The 19,916-nt window shown below is 36.7% G+C and overlaps 1 protein-coding gene across 1 annotated transcript in view; it reads right to left on the bottom strand.

Annotated features, from left to right (window-relative positions):
* Window positions 1–17,163: 17,163 nt before the first annotated feature.
* The window catches only part of BBS12 (Bardet-Biedl syndrome 12), a 60,554-nt gene continuing 57,801 nt past the window's right edge, over window positions 17,164–19,916 (bottom strand). The window contains exons 3-4 of the transcript XR_007725775.1: window positions 19,588–19,730; window positions 17,164–18,796 (exon numbers count right to left, since the gene is read on the bottom strand). The gene's annotated coding sequence lies outside the window, so the exon portion shown is untranslated. The remainder of the gene's footprint in view (window positions 18,797–19,587; window positions 19,731–19,916) is intronic.

Here is a 19,916-nt window from a genome sequence, read left to right on the forward strand (position 1 = left end):
TTGTGCTAATAATGTATTAAACGGTGCTGAAATAGTTAACTTGAACAGTTAGTACTAAAAAGGAGATAATGATTTACCAAACAGTTTTAAAGAAAATAAACATAAGGAAAGCTAAACTGGCTCAGTGTGCCCATGTTAAAAGTATTGTTAACATTTAAAAAAATATTGCTTAGAGGCCAGGCACCGGTGGCTCATGCCTGTAATCCCAGCACTTTGGGAAGCCAAGGCAGGTGGGTCACTTGAGGCACGGGTTCGAGACTGGCCTGACCAACATGGGTCAAACTTTGTCTTTGCTAAAAGTACAAAAATCAGCCAGGCGTGGTCATGGTGGTGCATGCTTATAATTTCAACTACTCCAGACAGAGGCTGAGGCACAAAAATGGCTTGAACTCAGGAGGCGGAGGTTGCAGTGAGCAGGGATCATGCCACTGCACTCCAGCCTGGGCGACAGAGCAAGAAAGAGCTTGTCTTTTCAAAAAAGAAAAGAAAAGAAAAGATATATATATATATATATATGTATATATGCATGCATACACACATAGACACATACACACAGATATATACATATATACACACACACATATCTTAGAAAAAAGATGTAAATTAAGCACAATAAAGTGACAAAGAATTGTGAAAGAAAAACCACTTTATTAGTAGTTGACTATGTGAATTTCTCTGGGTCTCAGTTTCCTCATCTGTAAAATGAGGCGATTCAAGGAGAAAATCTATAAAATTCATTCTAGCTAGAAAAATGTTGAACCATACTGTCTTAGCTTACAAATGTACCACAAATGAAGTGGACAGATAATTTTTTTACAGGGATTTGATCCTCAATAAGGGGATACATATATACTCAGTAGCTGATAAATAAGATGCACTTTTTCTGTAATTCTACTTTCCTTAAGTGAAAACACATAGCATCATTAATAAAAAGCTGACATAAGATTTGTCAATCAATGAAGACACAATTGGAAAAATTGAGAACAAGAAAAAAAATTAGTCCTTTTCTCTGAATTGGGCTAATTAGCTATGAGTACTTATAATATGGTGATAGCCTTGGAGAAATTAGAACAATTAAGAACAAAGCAAATTTAAAACTTCTGTTTGGTTTCTTTATAAAAGAAATAAAACCTTAGATGTAAGAAAACAAAGGCATAGTCTTGGAATGGGATAAGTAACGGAATAAGAAGGAGCTCTGGAAGTTCACAAAAAGATTTCAAAGGAAATGGATTGCATGCAAAAGAGAGATTATGAAATCAGTGGCAATGCTAAATGACTCAATTCTAAAGATGTAATCCTGGAACCAGAGGAGTCAATGTTGAACAATGTTGAACCACACTGTCTTAGCTTACAAACATACCACAAATGAAGTGGACATTTTCTAGAGTCTCACAATATTGTAGTTATTTCTGGAAATGAAAAGTCTTAGAAATATGAGTGAAACTAGAGAAATATAAAAAGAGGCAATGAAGTGATAAAACCCCAGAGCATACAAAGAAAGTGAGAAAGAACTAAATTCATAGAGCCTGGAAAAGCAGTAAGTAAAGAAAGAAGGAAAGAAGAGTCTAGGACTGTCAGCATATCGACAGCAATTAAGAAAAACATGTTGGCAATAAAAGAAAGACAGAAAAAAATGGAGTTTAGGGAAATTCAGCTTGATGAATGGCATACTAGATTACAATAGTTTGCTCTAACTAAAATATATATGCATTACCTAAGTCTTCTTGGCAAGTATCTTCCTGGTAGGAGGAAACGAGGATCTCTGAGTTTTTGTTTTGTCTTGTTTTTTATTTCCAGAATAAAAAGCAGATATAAATTAAATGTAGACTGGATTAGATCTCAAATAGTATCTGACCAATTACCACAAGATACTGTCCCAAAACAGAACTGATTTTACAGCAAGGCTGTTTTTCAGAGAACTCTGAAGACAGAGATTCCATAGCCTTCTTTGGTAAACTGTTCCAATATTAAATGACCTCTACTGTCAAAAATTATCTTCATGTCTTAGGAGACTTGCTTTGATTATAGGTTAAGATAGAAATCTTAGTCAGTCTTTCCTGCATTCTCAGATTGAGGAGGCTGAATATTTTTTAACCTTCTCTCGATGACTCAGAGTCTTCCAAAGCACAAATCGTAAGTATACAGCTCAAAAATGAATGCTCACAAAGCGAGTTTGCCCCTGTAACTAACAGCCAGGATAAGGAATAAGAACACCGTCAGCGTCCCAGAGCCTTCCTTGGTTCTCCTGGCCATTCACTTCTTCCCTCTTCCCCAAAGATAACCACTAAACTGAATTCTAACACTTTGGTTAAGACATGCTTGTTTTTGAAATTTGCAAACATGGTCATACAGCATGCTTGCTATTTTTAATAACATTTTAAAATTAAGATTATATATACTTCATATAACATAAAATTCACTACTTTAAAATGTACATGTCAGTCAGGCACAGTGGCTCACGCCCGTAATCCCAGCACTTTGGGAGGTTTGGGAGGCCGAGGTGGACAAATCACTTGAGGTCAGGAGTTCGAGACCAGCCTGGCCAACATGGTGAAACCCTGTCTCTACTAAAAATACAAAAGTTAGCTGGGCATGATGGCGCACACCTGTAATCCCAGCTACTTGGGAGGCTGAGGCAGGAGAATCGCTTGAACCTGGGAGGCGGAGTACAAGCCTTAAAACTGCTGTTTGTTTTCTTTATCTGGGTGATCAGTGGCCGAGAACACGCCACTGTACTCCAGCCTGGGCAACAGGGCGAGACTCCGTCACAAAAACAAAACAAAACAAACAAAAGTACATGTCAGTGGTTTTTAATAAATTCACAATGTTGTGCAAACATCACCACTATCTAATTCCAGATATTTATAGGGTTTCTATGATCCCCAAATGAAATCCTGAATCTATCAGCAGTTAGTATGTTCTCTTTTGTGTCTCGCTGCTTTTGCTCAACCTTATGCTCGTGAGATACATATGGTGTGTTCAGTAGCCAATGTGTTTTAAATAAAGCCTGAGGAGCAAAGTACAGGTTTTTCTGATTAATTTTGGTTCCAAACACAAGACTAGTGGTTTTTTTACCCTGGCTACACCCTAGTACCAACCAGAGAGAGTTAAAACATACTGGTGTGTAGGCCCCATCCAGTAAAAGAAATGAAAATCTGGGGTTTAAAAGGGGTAGGCTGGGACATTAGTAGCTCTCCAGGTGATTCTATTGTGTAGCTGGGGTTAAGGATTACTACAAAAAAACTTAACTGATGAGAAGGCTCTAATTAAAAAGACAGCTTTTAAGTCTGGAAATCTGCATTTTGACAAGTGGTCCGTGTAATTCTTATAAGGCAGTTTTAGAAATACTACAGGAAGCCAGTGATTATTTGTAGGAAAATAAATGACTTCAACAGATGTTTCTATTGCTTTCAAACAAGAAAACACTAATGTTAGTTTAAAACATTTTGAATCCATTAACAAGAAACTATTTTAATATATGATTTAATTAAGTGGTGAGGGACAAATGTATTACATCTGTTTCACTTCTTTTAATTTCATGTTGAGCCCAAAGTGGAAACCTATCGGGAAGTGGCCTTTTCCACCTCCTGCACTGAGGTTAACACAGGAAACAGGTCTACTTTTTTTAGACATCAAACCAGGGCTCAACATTGTCAACAGGCTGGGAACTTCCCAATGTGCTTTCATTCATAGTAGACAGTGTACAAAGACTCTTCTTCACTTCGCCAGATAAACACATTGGGAAATTTTAAAAATACAACTGCCAGGAAAAATGGCAAAATAAATGGAAAAGGAAAAAAAATTCAGAAAAGGAAAAGAAACCTCAAAATAGTCTGAAATAGACTTCATTAAATATTATAATATAAAAGTAACAACTTGACATAATGATAGATAAGAAGGTTTTGTTAGAGCCTAGAATTGGCAGTCTGCTCTTGGGATGTATTCCCATCATTTGTTCCTTTTGGAAATATATATGCCTGGGGTAAGGATGGTTCTTTCCTGTATAGAGTACCTTCTATATTCTCAGCTCTTAATAATGGATCTTTCGCTTTAGTGAAGGGTATCTTCTGTTATTGATGTGTTCTTTTGAACCATTACATGATTATAGATATGACCCATTAATTTTTTGCCTTACTAACTTACTACTCACAGAAAACTAGCTTCAATTATTTAGCACATTAGTTTCAATACTTTAGGTACTGTTACAGTCTGAATACACTAATGTATTTTTAAAATAAATTTATAATTTTATTAGAATAGCTTTAGACCTACAGAAAAATTGTGAAAATAGTCCAGAGAATTCCAATATACCCATGTACTTGGCTGCTTTGTGCTGCTCTAACAGAATACCAAAGACTAAGTAATTTATAAAGAATAGAAATTTATTCTTTCTCAGCTATGGAGGCTGAGAAGTCCAAGATCAAGGTGTTGGCATCTGATGAGGGCTTTCTTGCTGTGTCCTCACATGAAGGAAGGCAGAAGGGCCAAAAAAGGGACTAACTCTGGGTCCTCGTATGGCAGAAGAGAAGAGAAAACCCACTCCTGAAAGCCCTTTTTATAGCAGTATTAATCCATTCATGAGGGCTTTACCCTCATGACCCAAACACCTCCCATTAGGGCCTACCTCCCAACCTCACTGCATTGGAGAATACAATTCCAATACATGAATTTTAGGGGGCACATTTAGACCATAGCACCCCATATCTATTTTCCCTTACTAACATCTTACATTAGTATAGTATACTTGTCACAATTAATGAACCAGTATTGACACATAATTATTAACTGAAGTCCATACTTTATTCTGATTTTCTTAGTTATTAATGTTCCTTTTCTGTTCCACAATGCCATCCAGGCACCATATTACCTTTAGTCCTTCTATCTCCTTGGACGTCTCTTGGCTGTGACCATTTCTCAGAATTTCCTTGTTTTTGACAGTTTTAAGCAGTATTGTCCAGGTATTTTTAAGAATGCCATACATGAATAAACTTTTAAAGATATCTAATATATTCCTATATTCAGTTAGTGCACAGGAAAAATTTGACTTAAAATAAGTCTAGTATGGGCCGGGCGCAGTGTCTCATGCCTGTAATCCCAGCACCTTAGGAGGCTGAGGCTGGTGGATCAACTAAGGTCAGGAGTTCGGGAGCAGCCTGACCAACATGGTGAAACCCCATCTCTACTAAAAATACAAAAATTAGCTGGGCATGGTGGCAGGCACCAGTAATCCCAGCTACTTGGGAGGCTGAGGCAGGAGAATCGCTTGAACCCGGGAGAGGGAGGTTGCAGTGAGCTGAGATCGCGCCATTCCACTCCAGCCTGGGGTACAAGAGCGAGACTTCATCTCAAAATAACTAACTAACTAACTAAATAAATAAATAAATAAATAAATAAATTGTAGTATGTAGGAAACTTTGGTTAAGGTAATTCTAGAAGGAAACAAATCTTTTGAAAATGGTTTAAATTATTAAAATCAAGTCAAATAGACTGAACAATTGGTTTTAGTTTTTATAGAGATACAATACTAGATAGAATAATTATGACTAGTAGCTGGAATTGTCATTTCAAAAACTTGAAATAACTTTCCAAATTGAACAGAAATTGAAATTATTTATATTCTTATGAGTTCTGATCTTTGTTGTTTTTAAATAGTAATAAAGTTAATATTATCTTGGGTTCTGTTTTAATTTATCACTGTTTATAAACATTTTTATGTGTTGAAGTAAAATACATATTTGACATTAAAAATACTATATAGTACTCATTTCATCATATTAATATATCTTATTTGTCTAAATGTCCCCCATTGTGGATTGTTTGGGTTGTTTTCATTTTTTAATAATACCCCTATATACATTTTTGTATAAGAATTATAAACATTTTTGTATAAGAACAATTTAAAATTGAACTAATTTTTATTTTTTCCAGCAATGTATATAAATGCATGCTTTTCCACACGCCCACTAACACTGAGTTTTATCTTGTGTGTATTTTCTACTGTAACTAGGATGTAATGCTGCTGTAAAGTGCTTTGCTCTATACTGCTCCTAGAGAGCAAAGTTGTGCATTTTTCCACAATTCCTTGTGTAAATTGTTTTTATTTATTTATTTATTAAATGGAATTTAAATGCCAACTTTATAGATAAAATTAGATGCCTAGTATGCCTCTTAAGTAGGAAGGGCTGTGCTTTTTTGGAAAATAGGAGTTTGTGGTGGAGGGTGAGGGTAAGAACAGCTCCTCCTGAGACGAGGAATTATTTTAATTAAGGAAAAGGAAAGGAGAAGAGAAAAGAAGAAGGTATAAAAAACAAAAAAGGAGGGTGTAATGAGGAAACAGTAAAAGGTCACCACTCCACATTTTGGAAGTTGTCACCTCTATAACTTACTAACATTTTTAATAAAGTAAAAAACCCAAGGAGTGCTTGATAACAAAATGTGGATTGGTTATAGTCACTAAGATTAGGGAAATAAAGGGTGATGAAGGCAAAGAAAGTGCCAATGAAACACTGACGACAAAGAGAAGCAAAACGGTGGTGTGTGTGTGTGTGTGTGAGACAGAGAGAGAGGGAGAGAGAGAGAGAGAGAATGAGGCACAATAAAATTTGGGGAGTTACTGGATATAAGGTTTGGGTCAGGTGTAACCTGGGATCAGGCAGATCCCAGCTGAGACATATTTATATATATAAAATAGTAAACTTTTTATGGTGTGTCACATTTAGTTCTTCCCATCATTTGAAGGTGCTTTTATTCTTGTAATATGGAAATATGTATTTTGCATTTAATAACCTATTTTTTAAATAGCCACTAATTTATCTCCCCATCCACAAAAGGGATAAATACGTTATTCTGGTTTCTTTGAGTATTACATTGTGTAGTCTGGTTTCTGGTAGATTCATATTTTATATTCTACTTTTGAACCCATTGTAATTTACTGATATGGCTCTAGTGACAATAGATCTAAGTTAATGTGTTTCCACATAATTGAAAAAGTTATTTCATTCTCTACTGTACTACTTCTAGTTTGTAATGAAGTAAGTCATTATAATGGCTTGAGTCAATAACTGACCAATTTTTGAAACCCCCATTTTTTTTTTTTTTTGAGATAGTCTCCTTCTGTTGCCCAGACTGGAATGCAGTGGTGCAAACACAGCTCACTGCAGCCTCACCTTCCTGGGCTTAAGCGACCCCCTTGCCTCAGTCTCCTGAGTAGCTGGGACTACAGGTGTGCATTATCACACCTGGCTAATTTTTAAATTTTTTTCTAGAGATGGGGTCTGCCTACAATGCCCAGGCTAGTCTCAAACTCTTGGGCTCAAGTGATCCTCCCGCCTTGGCCTCCCAAAGAGCTGGGATTACAGGTGAAAGCTACTGTGCCCTGCCCCATGTTATAAACATGGTATAATAAATTTTTGGCAATAAATTTTATTTACTTAAAATCACATAAATTTTATGTTATGTATATTTTACCACGTAATTACGTAAATTTTATGTTACATAAATTTATTATAACATTTATGATCGTAAACACTTTTAAGTGTGTAGTTCAGTAGCATTACATACATCCATACTGTTGTGTCCATAATAAAATTGTAAAGCCTGGCCTTACCATTATAATCTTTTAAGGAGCAATTATTTGTCATATTTTTCCCTTTCAAATGGGTTTCATTATCACTCAAAATCTGTCAGGGATATAATTTAGCAATAGGAATAATAGAATTTAGAGTAAAAAAAGTATAACAGCAGCGACATTGTTCAACTTTGTCATTTACACGTGAGATAACAGGCCAGGAGAAAATGAATCACTTTCCCAAGTCACCTTTAGTTAACAGCAGAGCCGGGACTCTGACCCTGGCCTATGCTAACTAGCTCCAAACATACAGTAATAAAAACAAAACGAAACTGCCCAAAGAGTTCCTGTTACTTTTAATCCCTTACTTACAGATTTATGCTACTCCACACTACAATAATCTTTTATTTTGTGGATTTTAAAGCGGCAGGTCAAAATTTTCAAAGGACACAGGAGTAGAAGTTTGCCACCTACAGGTCAAAACAAAGAAGACATCTTTAGATTTTCAGAGCTTCAGAGCAAAGTTTTAAAGAAGTGAGGTGAAAGTGTGTTTTAAAACAGTTTTGAGAGTAGCTGTCAATATAACACATGAAGACTTTTGTAAAAAAGAGATAGTGGCGTAATTCTCAGCACTTTTAGTGCAACAAGTTTCTATTATATTATTTTTTTCAGTAGTATATGGCACTATAGTGGCGGAAAAAAAATGATAAGAATGTGGAACAGCATGATCCAAAATTAGAAAGAAATGAAAATGTTTCTCAGCAACTGAGAACTAATTTCTCTTTTTCTGCTGGCATTTCCTCCTCCCTGCTAAGAAAAATCTGGATGGGCAATGAAAACTCTGTAATGATGCTGGGACAAGTATATAACCATTTTGGAAAAGTTCATTTAGAGTCTTAACTCATAACCTCTGCCTACTAAAATACATTCCAGTTAGATGAAATACTTCAATGTGAAAGGTAAGACAAAAAGTACTCAAAGTCTATATAGAAGATTGTAACAAAATCTTGGAATTGGAAGACCTTTCTAAACATAACACCAAAGGAAGAAAATAGACATTTTACAAATCTTTTTTTGTTTTGTTTTGAGACGGAGTCTTGCTCTTTCGCCAGGCTGGAGTGCAGTGGCACGATCTCAGCTCACTGCAACCTTCAGCTCCCTGGGTTCAAGCAATTCTTCTGCCCCAGCCTCCTGAGTAGCTGGGACTACAGGTGCGCACCACCACACCTAGCTAGTTTTTGTATTTTTAGTAGAGACGGGGTTTCACCATGTTGGCCAGGATGGTCTCCATCTCTTGACCTTGTGATCTGCCTACCTTGGCCTCCCAAAGTGCTGGGATTTACAGGTGTGAGCCACCGTGCCCGGCCCAAATATATTTTTTTTTAATAAATAAAAAATCACTGTTTTGTCTCCCTACTACTGTTTTGTCTCCCACTGTTTTGTCTCCCTACTACTACTAATAATAAAAAAAGGTTTAACTAAAATTAGATAGCATTTTTACTCAAATTGGTCCAGAAAAATCTTAATGATAATATTCAGTGTTGACAAGGGTTGGGGAAAAGCCACTTTCATTTGCAGAGCCTTCTGGAGAACAATTTGGCAAAAATATATCAGAAAGGGCACAATCCACCTAACTGTAAATGGTGGTGCTGGCTTCTAGCCTAGACTTTTTCCTTCATGTTTTTGGACTCCTTATACAAATCTACTGTTTGCCCAGTTTTGTTCCCAGGGGTCTCAGGGAGCATCTAACTTGAAAATAAGAATAATGAATTATACATCAATCTCAGGAAAATGTTTTTCTCCCCATGGGTGAACATTGAAAATTCAAAAAACATTATCAAATAATTCTTTCATAAACAAGGTAATTTGTGGTTTTTAAAATTCAAACCTGTGAGAAACTAGAATTTTCATCATGTCCTTAATGGACATACTATTACATTAATTCATGTGGGAAGATTGCTTGAGGCCGAAAGTTCAAGTCTGCAGTGAGGTGACTGTGCCACTGCACTCTAGCCTGGTGCAACACAGTGAGACTGTATCTCTACAATAATCAAAATCAAAATAAAATAATAATTCACACCTCTCAAAAAATACATATGTATCAGAAAAGCTTAAAAATGTCTAGCTACCTATTGACCCATTATCCATTTCTAAGAATTTATCCACAAGAAATAATCACAAATAACAGGAAAGATTCCATTAGAATCTATTTATGGTATCTTTGTCCATAATAGCTCCCAAGCTTGAATGGACCGAAATGTCTGATAAGTTAGAAAGTTTATTTTGCCAAGGTTGAGGAAGTGCACCTGTGACACAGCTTCAGGAGGTCCTGATGACATGTGCCCAAAGTGGTAGGGACACAGCTTGGTTTTATACATTTTAGGGAGACATGAGACATCAATCAATATGTGTAAGATGTACACTGATTGTTTCCGTCAGTTGAATAAATTATAGTAGGTTATCGTGCTGGAATAATATGAAACCACTGAAATTATTTTACTAAACTCTAATAATATTAGGGGAATTTCTTGGTATATTAATTGACAGAAGTAGATTATATGGTCACATGTTTAGTATGACCCCACACTGGATTGTAAAAAATTCATCTACATCCACACAGAAAGCAGCAGCCTTGGAAAACCATACCCCCAAATATTAATAATGGTAACCTTGATGTGTGGGGAAAATAAAAGAACAAGAAGTTCCTCTAAAAATGTTCTTGAAGAATAATGGAAAGAATTAAAGGATGAATGTGTTCCAAAATCCTAGAATGGCAATGTGAATAGGTGAAGAGAAAAAGGCAATCCATAGTTAAAGACAAAAAAAAAAAAAAAAAAAAAGAGAGACCTGACTATGACTCAGTAAGTGAAAGTACTTAGGAAGAATGGAGGGGCCAGCACATGCAATAAAATTGGTCGAGGATAAAGTCAAATGCAAAGTAAAAGCTTGTACAACATGATCTAGGAGCCTGGAAGTAAACCACAAATAGCATGGGCAATTTGGCATGACTGCTGCTTACAAAATGTGGATTTTGTTACCCCAAGAGTCAATCTAAAACAGTGAATATATTTTCTAGTCTGAATAAAGATCTAAATTGTTTAAAAAGCTCCACAATAATATATGACTAAGTGGCCACGGGTGAAAACTCATTTAGAAACAATAAAGAAACTAGATTTTTAAAGAAAGAATCATTTGAAAAGTATTTCAACGCTTTTAAAGTATTTCTTTAAAATGCATTACATTTTTTAAATTTCAGGCTTTTTTTACTTATAGATGGTAGAGCTAATTAAAATCAATTTTTCACTTTTCATTGAATATACGCTCCTAGATGACTTTGTCAAAGCAGAGTTCATATTCTGCCACATGCAGAATTTGCTCATGGAGAAGTCTTCAGGTTTTTTGATCATGTGCCCCAAAATATGCATTTATATTTACAAATTAAATGCATCTGTTTTACTAAACTAATAGGATACATAAATTATATGTAATCAGAAACTCAAAAGAATGCAATCATTTTTCTCTTATCTACCTATGACCTGGAAGCTCCCTCCTCACTTTGAGTTGTCCCGCCTTTGCCTTGAGTTGTCTTACCTTTCTGAACTGAAACAATCAATATACATCTTACACATATTGATCGATGTCTCATGTCTCCCTAAAATGTACAAAACCACGCTGTGTCCCTACCACCTTGGGCACATGTCATCAGGACCTCCTGAAGTTGTGTCACAGGTGCGCTTCCTCAACCTTGGCAAAATAAACTTTCTAAATTAACTGAGATCGGTCTCAGATTTTCAGGGTTCACAGTTTGCAGCCTCCATAGGGCAAGTCTGAAACATGAGTGAGTAAAAAAGCAGTGTGTATTTAATTATCTTAATTTCTGAATAAAGAATATACAACAGATGTAGTGAGCAAAGATCTTGCCTTCCTGTTAATGGTGTTCCTGAAGAGCATGTCTGACCAGTAGCTATATCAGAGGAATCCCTTGGCTTCAATTTCACCCTCAGCAAACAATCTTCCTAGCTTCCCAGAGAGACTTTCTTACATGGGAGAAGAACATTCTTGGCTCAGTTCATATGAGTATTCTGATCTTTTGGGTAGTTATGTTACAGATACAAATATGAAATTAGCATCTTCTCTGTGAGTTTGATTAACATGAGTTAGTTCTGATGATGATTATCTTCTGTTATTCAGATAAAGCTATGATCACAGGAAACTTGCCAGGGGACACCACTGTCTAAGCACAGCCACCCTGTGGGACCTTCGACTCCTTTGACCCATCATTCCCTTTCCCTCACTAAATTGAGCCTTTTAGAGTAGAACAATGGCATGAACTCGTGAGCCAAGAACTGCACCTAAACTTCATGGCGTTGAAATCCAGAGGGTGACTCTAATGTTTGATTGGTTCATCTTTTACATAGGAAAGTACTTCTTTGAAAGGTTGGACATTTAAGTAATCATTTTAAACAATAAATGGTATGATGCAGATCTCTGTTATGAAATTTTAGGAGAGTTTGTGACAGAGGAAATTCCTCTACTGTGTTCCTGGGATTGAAACTTACCTCCATTACTGTATTTTATGTGGAGTCTATTTAATCCTATATTACTTGTAATTTAGTCCAAAGTGTTTCTTGGCAACATTCCCCCACAATTCTTTTCTGAGTTGTGTGAGTTCCCATTTCATAACCAGTTGTTTGCCATCTGATTTCTGATATCGTCTAATATCTTCTGATACCTTCTAATATCTGATATTTCTAATGTGCTATTCTTTCAAAAACTTCAATCTAGATGATTTAACTCATTTACAAATATTAATTGTCATCAGCTGTCTGGTTGCATTTTTTTTTCCGGTGAGTTTCTGTTGAGTTTTCATTGTCTGTTAGAATATTATTTGGTCTGTGCGCTATTGTTTGAATGTTTTTGTCCTCTCCCAAAATTCATGTGTTGAAATTTTAATCCCTAATGCAACAGTGTTGGGAGTTGTTAATTAATGCTGTCATAAAACAGGCTTGCTGGAGTGGGTTTGTTATCTCTTGCTCTTCCACCATGTGAAGATGCAATAAGAAGGCCTGTACAAGATGCTGACACTTTGATCTTGGACTTCCCAGCTGATGGAAATGTGAGATAATAAATTTCTGTTCTTTATAATTAACCAGTCTGTGGTATTCGGTTATTGCAGCACAAAAGGACCAACATAGTCTGTTTTAATCTTTTTTCTTTTTCTTTTTAACTTCTGTGGGTACATAGTGGGTATATATATTTGTGGGGTACATGAAATGTTTTGATACAGGCATGTAATGTGAAATAATCACATCATGGAGAATGGGGTATCCATTTCCTCAAGTATGTATCCTTTGTGTTACAAACAATCCAATTACACTTTTAGTTATTTTAATATGTATAATTTTTATTGAATGGTCACCTTGTTGTGTAACCAAATAGTATGTCTTATTCTTTCTTTCTATTTTTTTGTACCCATTAACCAGCGCCACCTCCCTGCTACCTCCTAGCCTCTGGTAACAATTCTTCTACTCTCTATGTCCATGAGTTCAATTTTTAAAATTTTTAGATCTCACAAATAAGTGACAACATGTGATGTTTATCCTTCTGTGCCTGGCTTATTTCAGTGAATATAATGATCTTCGGTTGCATCCATATTGTTGCGGATGACAGGGTCTCATTCTTTTTTATGACCAAATAGTACTCCATTGTGTATATGTACCATTTTTTCTTTCTTTCTTTTTTTTTTTTTTTTTTTTTTTGAGATGGAGTCTCGCTCTGTTGCCCAGGCTGGAGTGCAGCGGCGTGATCTCGGCTCACTGCAAGCTCCGCCTCCCAGATTCATGCCATTCTCCTGCCTCAGCCTCCCGAGTAGCTGGGACTACAGACGCCAGCCACCACACCTGGCTAATGTTTTGTGTTTTTAGCTGAGACGGGGTTTCACGGTGTTAGCCAGGATGGTCTCGATCTCCTGACCTTGTGATCTGCCCACCGTGGCCTCCCAAAGTGCTGGGATTACAGGCGTGAGCCACCGCACCAGGCCACCATTTTTTCTTTATCCATTCATCTGCTGATGGACATTTAGGTTCCAAATCTTAGCTATTGTGAACAGTGCTGCAACAAACATGGGGGCGTAGGTATCCCTTTGATATACTGATGTGTTTTCTTTTGGGTATATACCCAGCAGTGGGATTGCTGGATCATATGATAGCTCTATTTTTATTTTTTTTTGAGGAACCTCCAAACTGTTTTCCATAGTGGTTGTAATAATTCACATTCTCACTGTGTGTACACTGTTGGTGAGAATGTAAATTATTACAACCGCAGTGTTCCCTTTTCTCCACATCCTCACAAGCATTCCTTACTGTCTTTTGAATATAAGCCAAAGACAGGAAATAACCAATGCTTTGATATGCATTTCTCTGATGATCAGTGATGTCGAGCACCTTTTCATTTGCCTGTTTTCCTTTTGTATGTCTTCTTTTGAAAAACGTTTATTCAAATCTTTTGCCCATCTTTTGATCAGATTATTAGATTTTTTTTTCCTATACAGTTTTTTGAGATCTTTATATATTCTAATCCCTTGTCAGATGGGTAGTTTGCAAATATTTTCTCCCATTCTGTGGGTTGTCTCTTCACTTTGTTGATTGTTTTCTTTGCTGTGCAAAAGCTTTTTAACTTGATGTGATCTCATTTGTCCATTTTTACTTTGGTTGCTTGTGCTTGTGGGGTACTACTCCAGAAATCTTTGCTGAGTCCAATGTCCTGGAGAGTTCCCCTAATGTTTTCTTTTAGTAGTTTCAGTTTGAGGTCTTAGATTTAAGTCTTTAATCCATTTTGATTTGATTTTTGTATACAGCAAGAGATAGGGGTCTTTCATTCTTCTGCATATGGATATCCAGTCTTCCTAGCACCATTTATTAAAGAGACTGTCTTTTCTGAAGAGTATGTTCAACTTTGTTGAAAATGAGTTCACTGTAAGTGTGTGGATTTGTTTCTGGGTTCCCTATTCTGTTCCATTGGTCTATGTGTCTGTTTTTATGCCAGTAACATTCTGTTTTGGTTATTATAGCTCTGTAGGATAATTTGAAGTCAGGTAAATGTGATTCCTCCAATTTTGTTTTGCTTTTTTTTTTTTTTTGCTTAGGACAGCTTTGCCTATTTTGGGTCTTTTGTGGTGCCATATAAATGTTAGGATTGTTTTTTTCTATTTCTGTGAGGAATTTCATTGGTATTTTAATAGGGATTGCATTGAATCTGTAGATTGCTTTGGGTAGTACGGTGTATGAACATTTTAACAATATTGATTCTTTCAATCCATGAACATGGAATGTTTTTCCATTTTTTTTGGTGTCCTCTTCAATTTCATTAATCGGTTTTACAGTTTTCATTATAGAGATCTTTCACTTTGGTTGATTCCTAGATATTTAATTTTATTTGTGGCTTTATAAATGAGATTACTTTTCAATTTCTTTTTCGAAATGCCCACTGTTGGCATATAGAAATGCTACTGGTTTTTGTATGCTGATTTTGTATCCTGCAACTTTACTGAATTTATTTATCAGTTCTAACAGTTTTTTGGTGGAGTCTTTAGATTTTTCCAAATATAAGATCATATCATCTGCAAACAAGGATAATTTGACTTCTTTCATTCTAATTTGGATGCCCTTCATATCTTTCTCTTTTCTGATTGCTCTAGCAATTAGACTTCCATTATGGTCCAGTATGTTGAATAACAGTGGTAAAAGTGGGCATCCTTGTGTCAATCTTTCTCCTCGTACTAAGTTCATTTGACATTAAATGGTTTTTTTTTTCCCCATGTTCAAATTACAAGGATTTGTGTATATTCCATTGCAAAGAAGACTCCTGTGAAGGAGATGGAGATGGACCAGGGTCAATTTTTCAGCTTCATGGCTCCAGGGCTCTCTCATATTATAAATAAAGGACTGAAAATGCAGCCTTTCTATGTAGCCTAGCTCTGCTTGTCAAAGTCAAGTCTGGTTAGTAAGATCTTCTATCTCTAGTTCTGTGTTTTCTAGAGGTCAATGAACCTTGTCTTCAAGATTACATTTATTTTCAGTGACTTTATTCCCCTGGATTATTCCACTGGGTCTACCACCAACTCCAGTCTAATACAAAATGATGTTTTACCATTCCCAATCTAAATCATCCTTCTCCCTATTATAAATGATCCTGCTCTGCTCTATTTTACTACTTTCCAGCACTTTTCCCCTCAAGCATGTGGATCAGTCCTCCTGGAAGGACACATGTGCTGAATATTTCTGGTATTCTTCAGAGTTTAAATCACCACAGGACATTCAATTCTCCTGCATCCACACATGCACATGTAGATGGGCTTTTGGTTTGTTTTTCGGTGGTGGTTGTTTTGCATTCATCCAGAATGTGTGGCCCATGAGTTAGTTCTCAAAACTGCTTACCCATATTTCCATTTAGGTAGTCTTCTCTTTTTGGAAGCACTTATTAGTAATTTTGAAACTGTAGCTCATAATAGCATATTGGTAACCCCTTCACTCTTGCTGCTTCCCACACTCCTTTCTGCTGATTCTGTATCTCTCCTGCTACTGGGTAGAGAGGCACATCTGCCCATATTCTGGAAATGGTAGGAATTCTACTTTTTAAATTTCTTAAAGATTATTTTTGAAGAGCTAGTTAATACCTGGTCCAAGAGGAGTTATTTATCTTTGAGAAGACAGGCTTCTCTTGGGTGAAAAAATTTAGATGTAGAATATCAGCAAGCGTTTTTGTAGTCATATTAAAAAGGCAGTTCAGTCTCACAAAGAGGTCAACACTGCTCTGGTCTTGTGGGAAATGTGTAACTGTTTATAGATGAGGCTTCCTTGAAAACCCACTTACATGAACCAAATTTATTCCAGGGACTGCCCTCAGTTTGCAAGGAAAGAATAGTTCCTGGAATAATTAAAACTTGAAGGTATTTCTTGTTATTATAAGAATTTTTAAAATGGCAGATAAACTCCATGATAGTATAAAGTTTTTTAGGATGTAGAAACAAAACAAATTAATAAAATCTCTATTAGGGGAAGACTTCTAATTTCAAAGGAAAATATTAATGCATGAATTTAATAAATATTTAGCACTACTAATATATGCAAGTACCAACTTCATAAAAATTCCATTATATAAACTGAATTGAACATCTATGTCAATTAATATTAGTAACACTCATAATATGTATAATATTTTAACAAAAATAAGTTTTGTGTTTTTTTTTTTTTTTTTTTTTTTTTTGAGACGGAGTCTCGCTCTGTAGCCCAGGCTGGAGTGCAGTGGCCGGATCTCAGCTCACTGCAAGCTCCGCCTCCCGGGTTCACGCCATTCTCCGGCCTCAGCCTCCCGAGTAGCTGGGACTACAGGCGCTGCCACCTCGCCCGGCTATTTTTTGTATTTCTTAGTAGAGACGGGGTTTCACCGTGTTAGCCAGGATGGTCTCGATCTCCTGACCTCGTGATCCGCCCATCTCGGCCTCCCCAAAGTGCTGGGATTACAGGCTTGAGCCACCGCGCCCGGCCACAAAAATAAGTTTTAATGTTATACAGAGGGAAAATAAAAGTACCAGTATCTACCTAGGTAAAATCATACATTTTATTTTTAAAAACAGTTTAACATTCAACATTGTTATTATTCCAACGTAGAACAAAGGCTATATATATAACTGAGATGATTGCCTGTGCAAGGTTTTCATGTGGTCACATTTAAACAACCACTAAAGCAAAAAAATTCATTATTTAGCACAATACAAAATGATATTATTTTGCCATTCCCAAGCATGAAGATAATCAAGGTACATTTCTAACACATTTAAATTAGCCCTATAAATAAACCAGGCATTCTCTTTTCTTCTTGTTTTGTTGTTACCTTACAGAAAAAAAAGTTTCATGTCATAATTAATGCTTAGGGACACAGACTTCAGAGCCAATAAAATTTTGGTCCAAATCCCAGTGCTGCCTCCTACTAGCTGTGAGATATTGGGCCAGTTTCTTAACCATACTAAGGCTATTTCCTCATCTATAAAACGGAGAAAATGGATGTTGCAAAGATTGAGAGAATATATGTATTATGGGTTTGTGTCCCCCTAAATTAATATATTAAAGCCCTAACTCCCAGTATCTCAGAATGTGACTGTATTTGGAGATAGGGCCCTTAAAGAGGTAATTAAAATGAGGCCATTGGGGTGGGCCCTAATCCAGTCTGACTGGGGTCCTTATAAGAGGAAATTTGGACACAAAAATAGACACCAGGGATGTGCACACACAGAGGGAAGACTGAGGACACAAGAAAGTGGCCATCTACAAGGCAAGGAGTGAGGCCTCAGAAGAAACAAATCCTGTCCACACCTTAATCTCAGTCTTCTATTCGTCATAACTTTGAAAAAATAAATTTCTGTACCCAGTTTGTGGTACTTCATTAAAGCAGTCCTATCTAATTAATACAGCATGTAAAGGATTTAAAACAGTTTCTGGAAAATGGCAGGTAATCAGTAACTCTTACTACTATTTTAACTATTTTCCCAGGGCTCCTCTAATATTCAATTCCAAAAATCACACATGTAATTTAATCTTTAAATATTCAATTTATGGCTAAGTAGCAAAAGACAAAGAATTTCTTTGGACAGGCAGTCCACTATGGGCTCTGAGCATCCCTGCACAGTCTTGCCAGGTATTGCCCTTTCTTTTTCTAGGCCATTTCTAAGAGTTGTGTTTGCAGGGAGAAATCTTACAGAATGATGTAATATCTTCCTCCTGACAAAAAATAGGCTTGCTTGTGCTTACTATACCAGTAGTGACTCATCCAAGCTTAGTGGTCCTCTCCTGTACCACAACCCACTATGTGTGTAGACATTCATTATGGGCTCTTTGTGTCATACAGTGAGATTTGGGAAGCACATGGGACTGACACAAATCAACATGAAGCTCTGGATACTATAAAGTCCTTTGTTTCTGACCCATGAGTCTCATGTCTTCTGCCAGCATTCCATGAAATTTTAACAGGCTAATTTGTTAGCATGTGTCTAGTTCATTTTGCACTGCTATAATAGAATACTACAGACTGGGTATTTTATAGGAAACAAAAATTTATCTCCCACTGTTCTGGAGCCTGGGAAGTCCAAGATCAAGGGTTTTGATGAGGGTCTAGTCCTTGCTTCCAAGATGGTGCCTTGGATGCTTCATTCTCTGGAGAGGGAGAACACTGTGTCTTCACATGGCAGAAGGCAGAAAGACAAAAACAGACAAACACTGAATCCCCCCATGGCAGAAGAGGGTGAACCCACTTCTGGAAGCTCTTTTTATAGCGGCATTAATCTATTCATAAGGGTGGAGCCTTCATGACCTAAACACCTCCCATTAAGCCCCACCTCTCAATCCTGTTGCATTGGGAATTAAAAAATTCCCCACACACAAATTTTGGGGGAACACATTCAGACCAAAACATCTTGTAAGTAGGGTAAAATCTCAGACATTGCACAGTTCTTGACAATTTTGGCTAACAGAGTCATGGCTTTCTGATGTTAAAATAATTCTAATATCCTGAGTTCCTACATAAACAAACTGAACCCCAAATCAGGGTGAAAGGCCCTAGCCTAGGAAAATGAAACTTCAGCATAATCTATCAGAAATTGACAACTAAGCTCTAACTAGGGACTTTAGAAATTGCCAGTAAACCTCTAACTAGGGAATTTAAAGCTACTGCTCCACCTTAACCTGTCAAATATTTTCTTTGTCTTGCTTCCATGAACACATTATAAAAGTTTTCCCCTGGCATCCCTTCATTGGAGCCCAAACTGCCTGCAGTCTGGAGTTGTTCCATTCACAAATCACTACCTGCTCAAATAAACTCTAAAAGTTAGTGTATCTAAGTTTTAATACTGGAAAACAGGAAGGCCTCGATGGCTAGATTAGGAGATATGAGAACACTCTCTGGGATTCAGTAGTGAATGCTTTCATCCGAGAGTGGGAAAAGAAGAGGGGAGTAGGCTTCCCTCTTACCTGTTAATGAACATTTAGAGGCTAAACAGTGAGAGGTAGGATTAAAACAAGCCACCCAAATGGTGTCTTGGTTGTTGCTCACACACTTCAGGGTGGGAGGCAGAAGACATTGACATGACAATGAAGCAGCATTCTCCAGGACCCTAGAAAACAGGAAATTTGGCTGTGGCTGATAAGTCAAGGAGTCCACAAAGCTGAAACAAATGGTATCAGCAATAAGAAAATAAAACTTTGACTAGATTAAAAATACAAGTTTATTGAGGCTGAGTTGGGCAATCAATCAAAACTGAAAGTACAGGCCTGTGTTGCTTAACCAAGGGGATACATTC

The sequence above is a fragment of the Macaca thibetana genome, chromosome 5 (genome assembly GCF_024542745.1).
Source record: "Macaca thibetana thibetana isolate TM-01 chromosome 5, ASM2454274v1, whole genome shotgun sequence".
Classification (NCBI taxonomy): Eukaryota; Metazoa; Chordata; class Mammalia; order Primates; family Cercopithecidae; genus Macaca; species Macaca thibetana.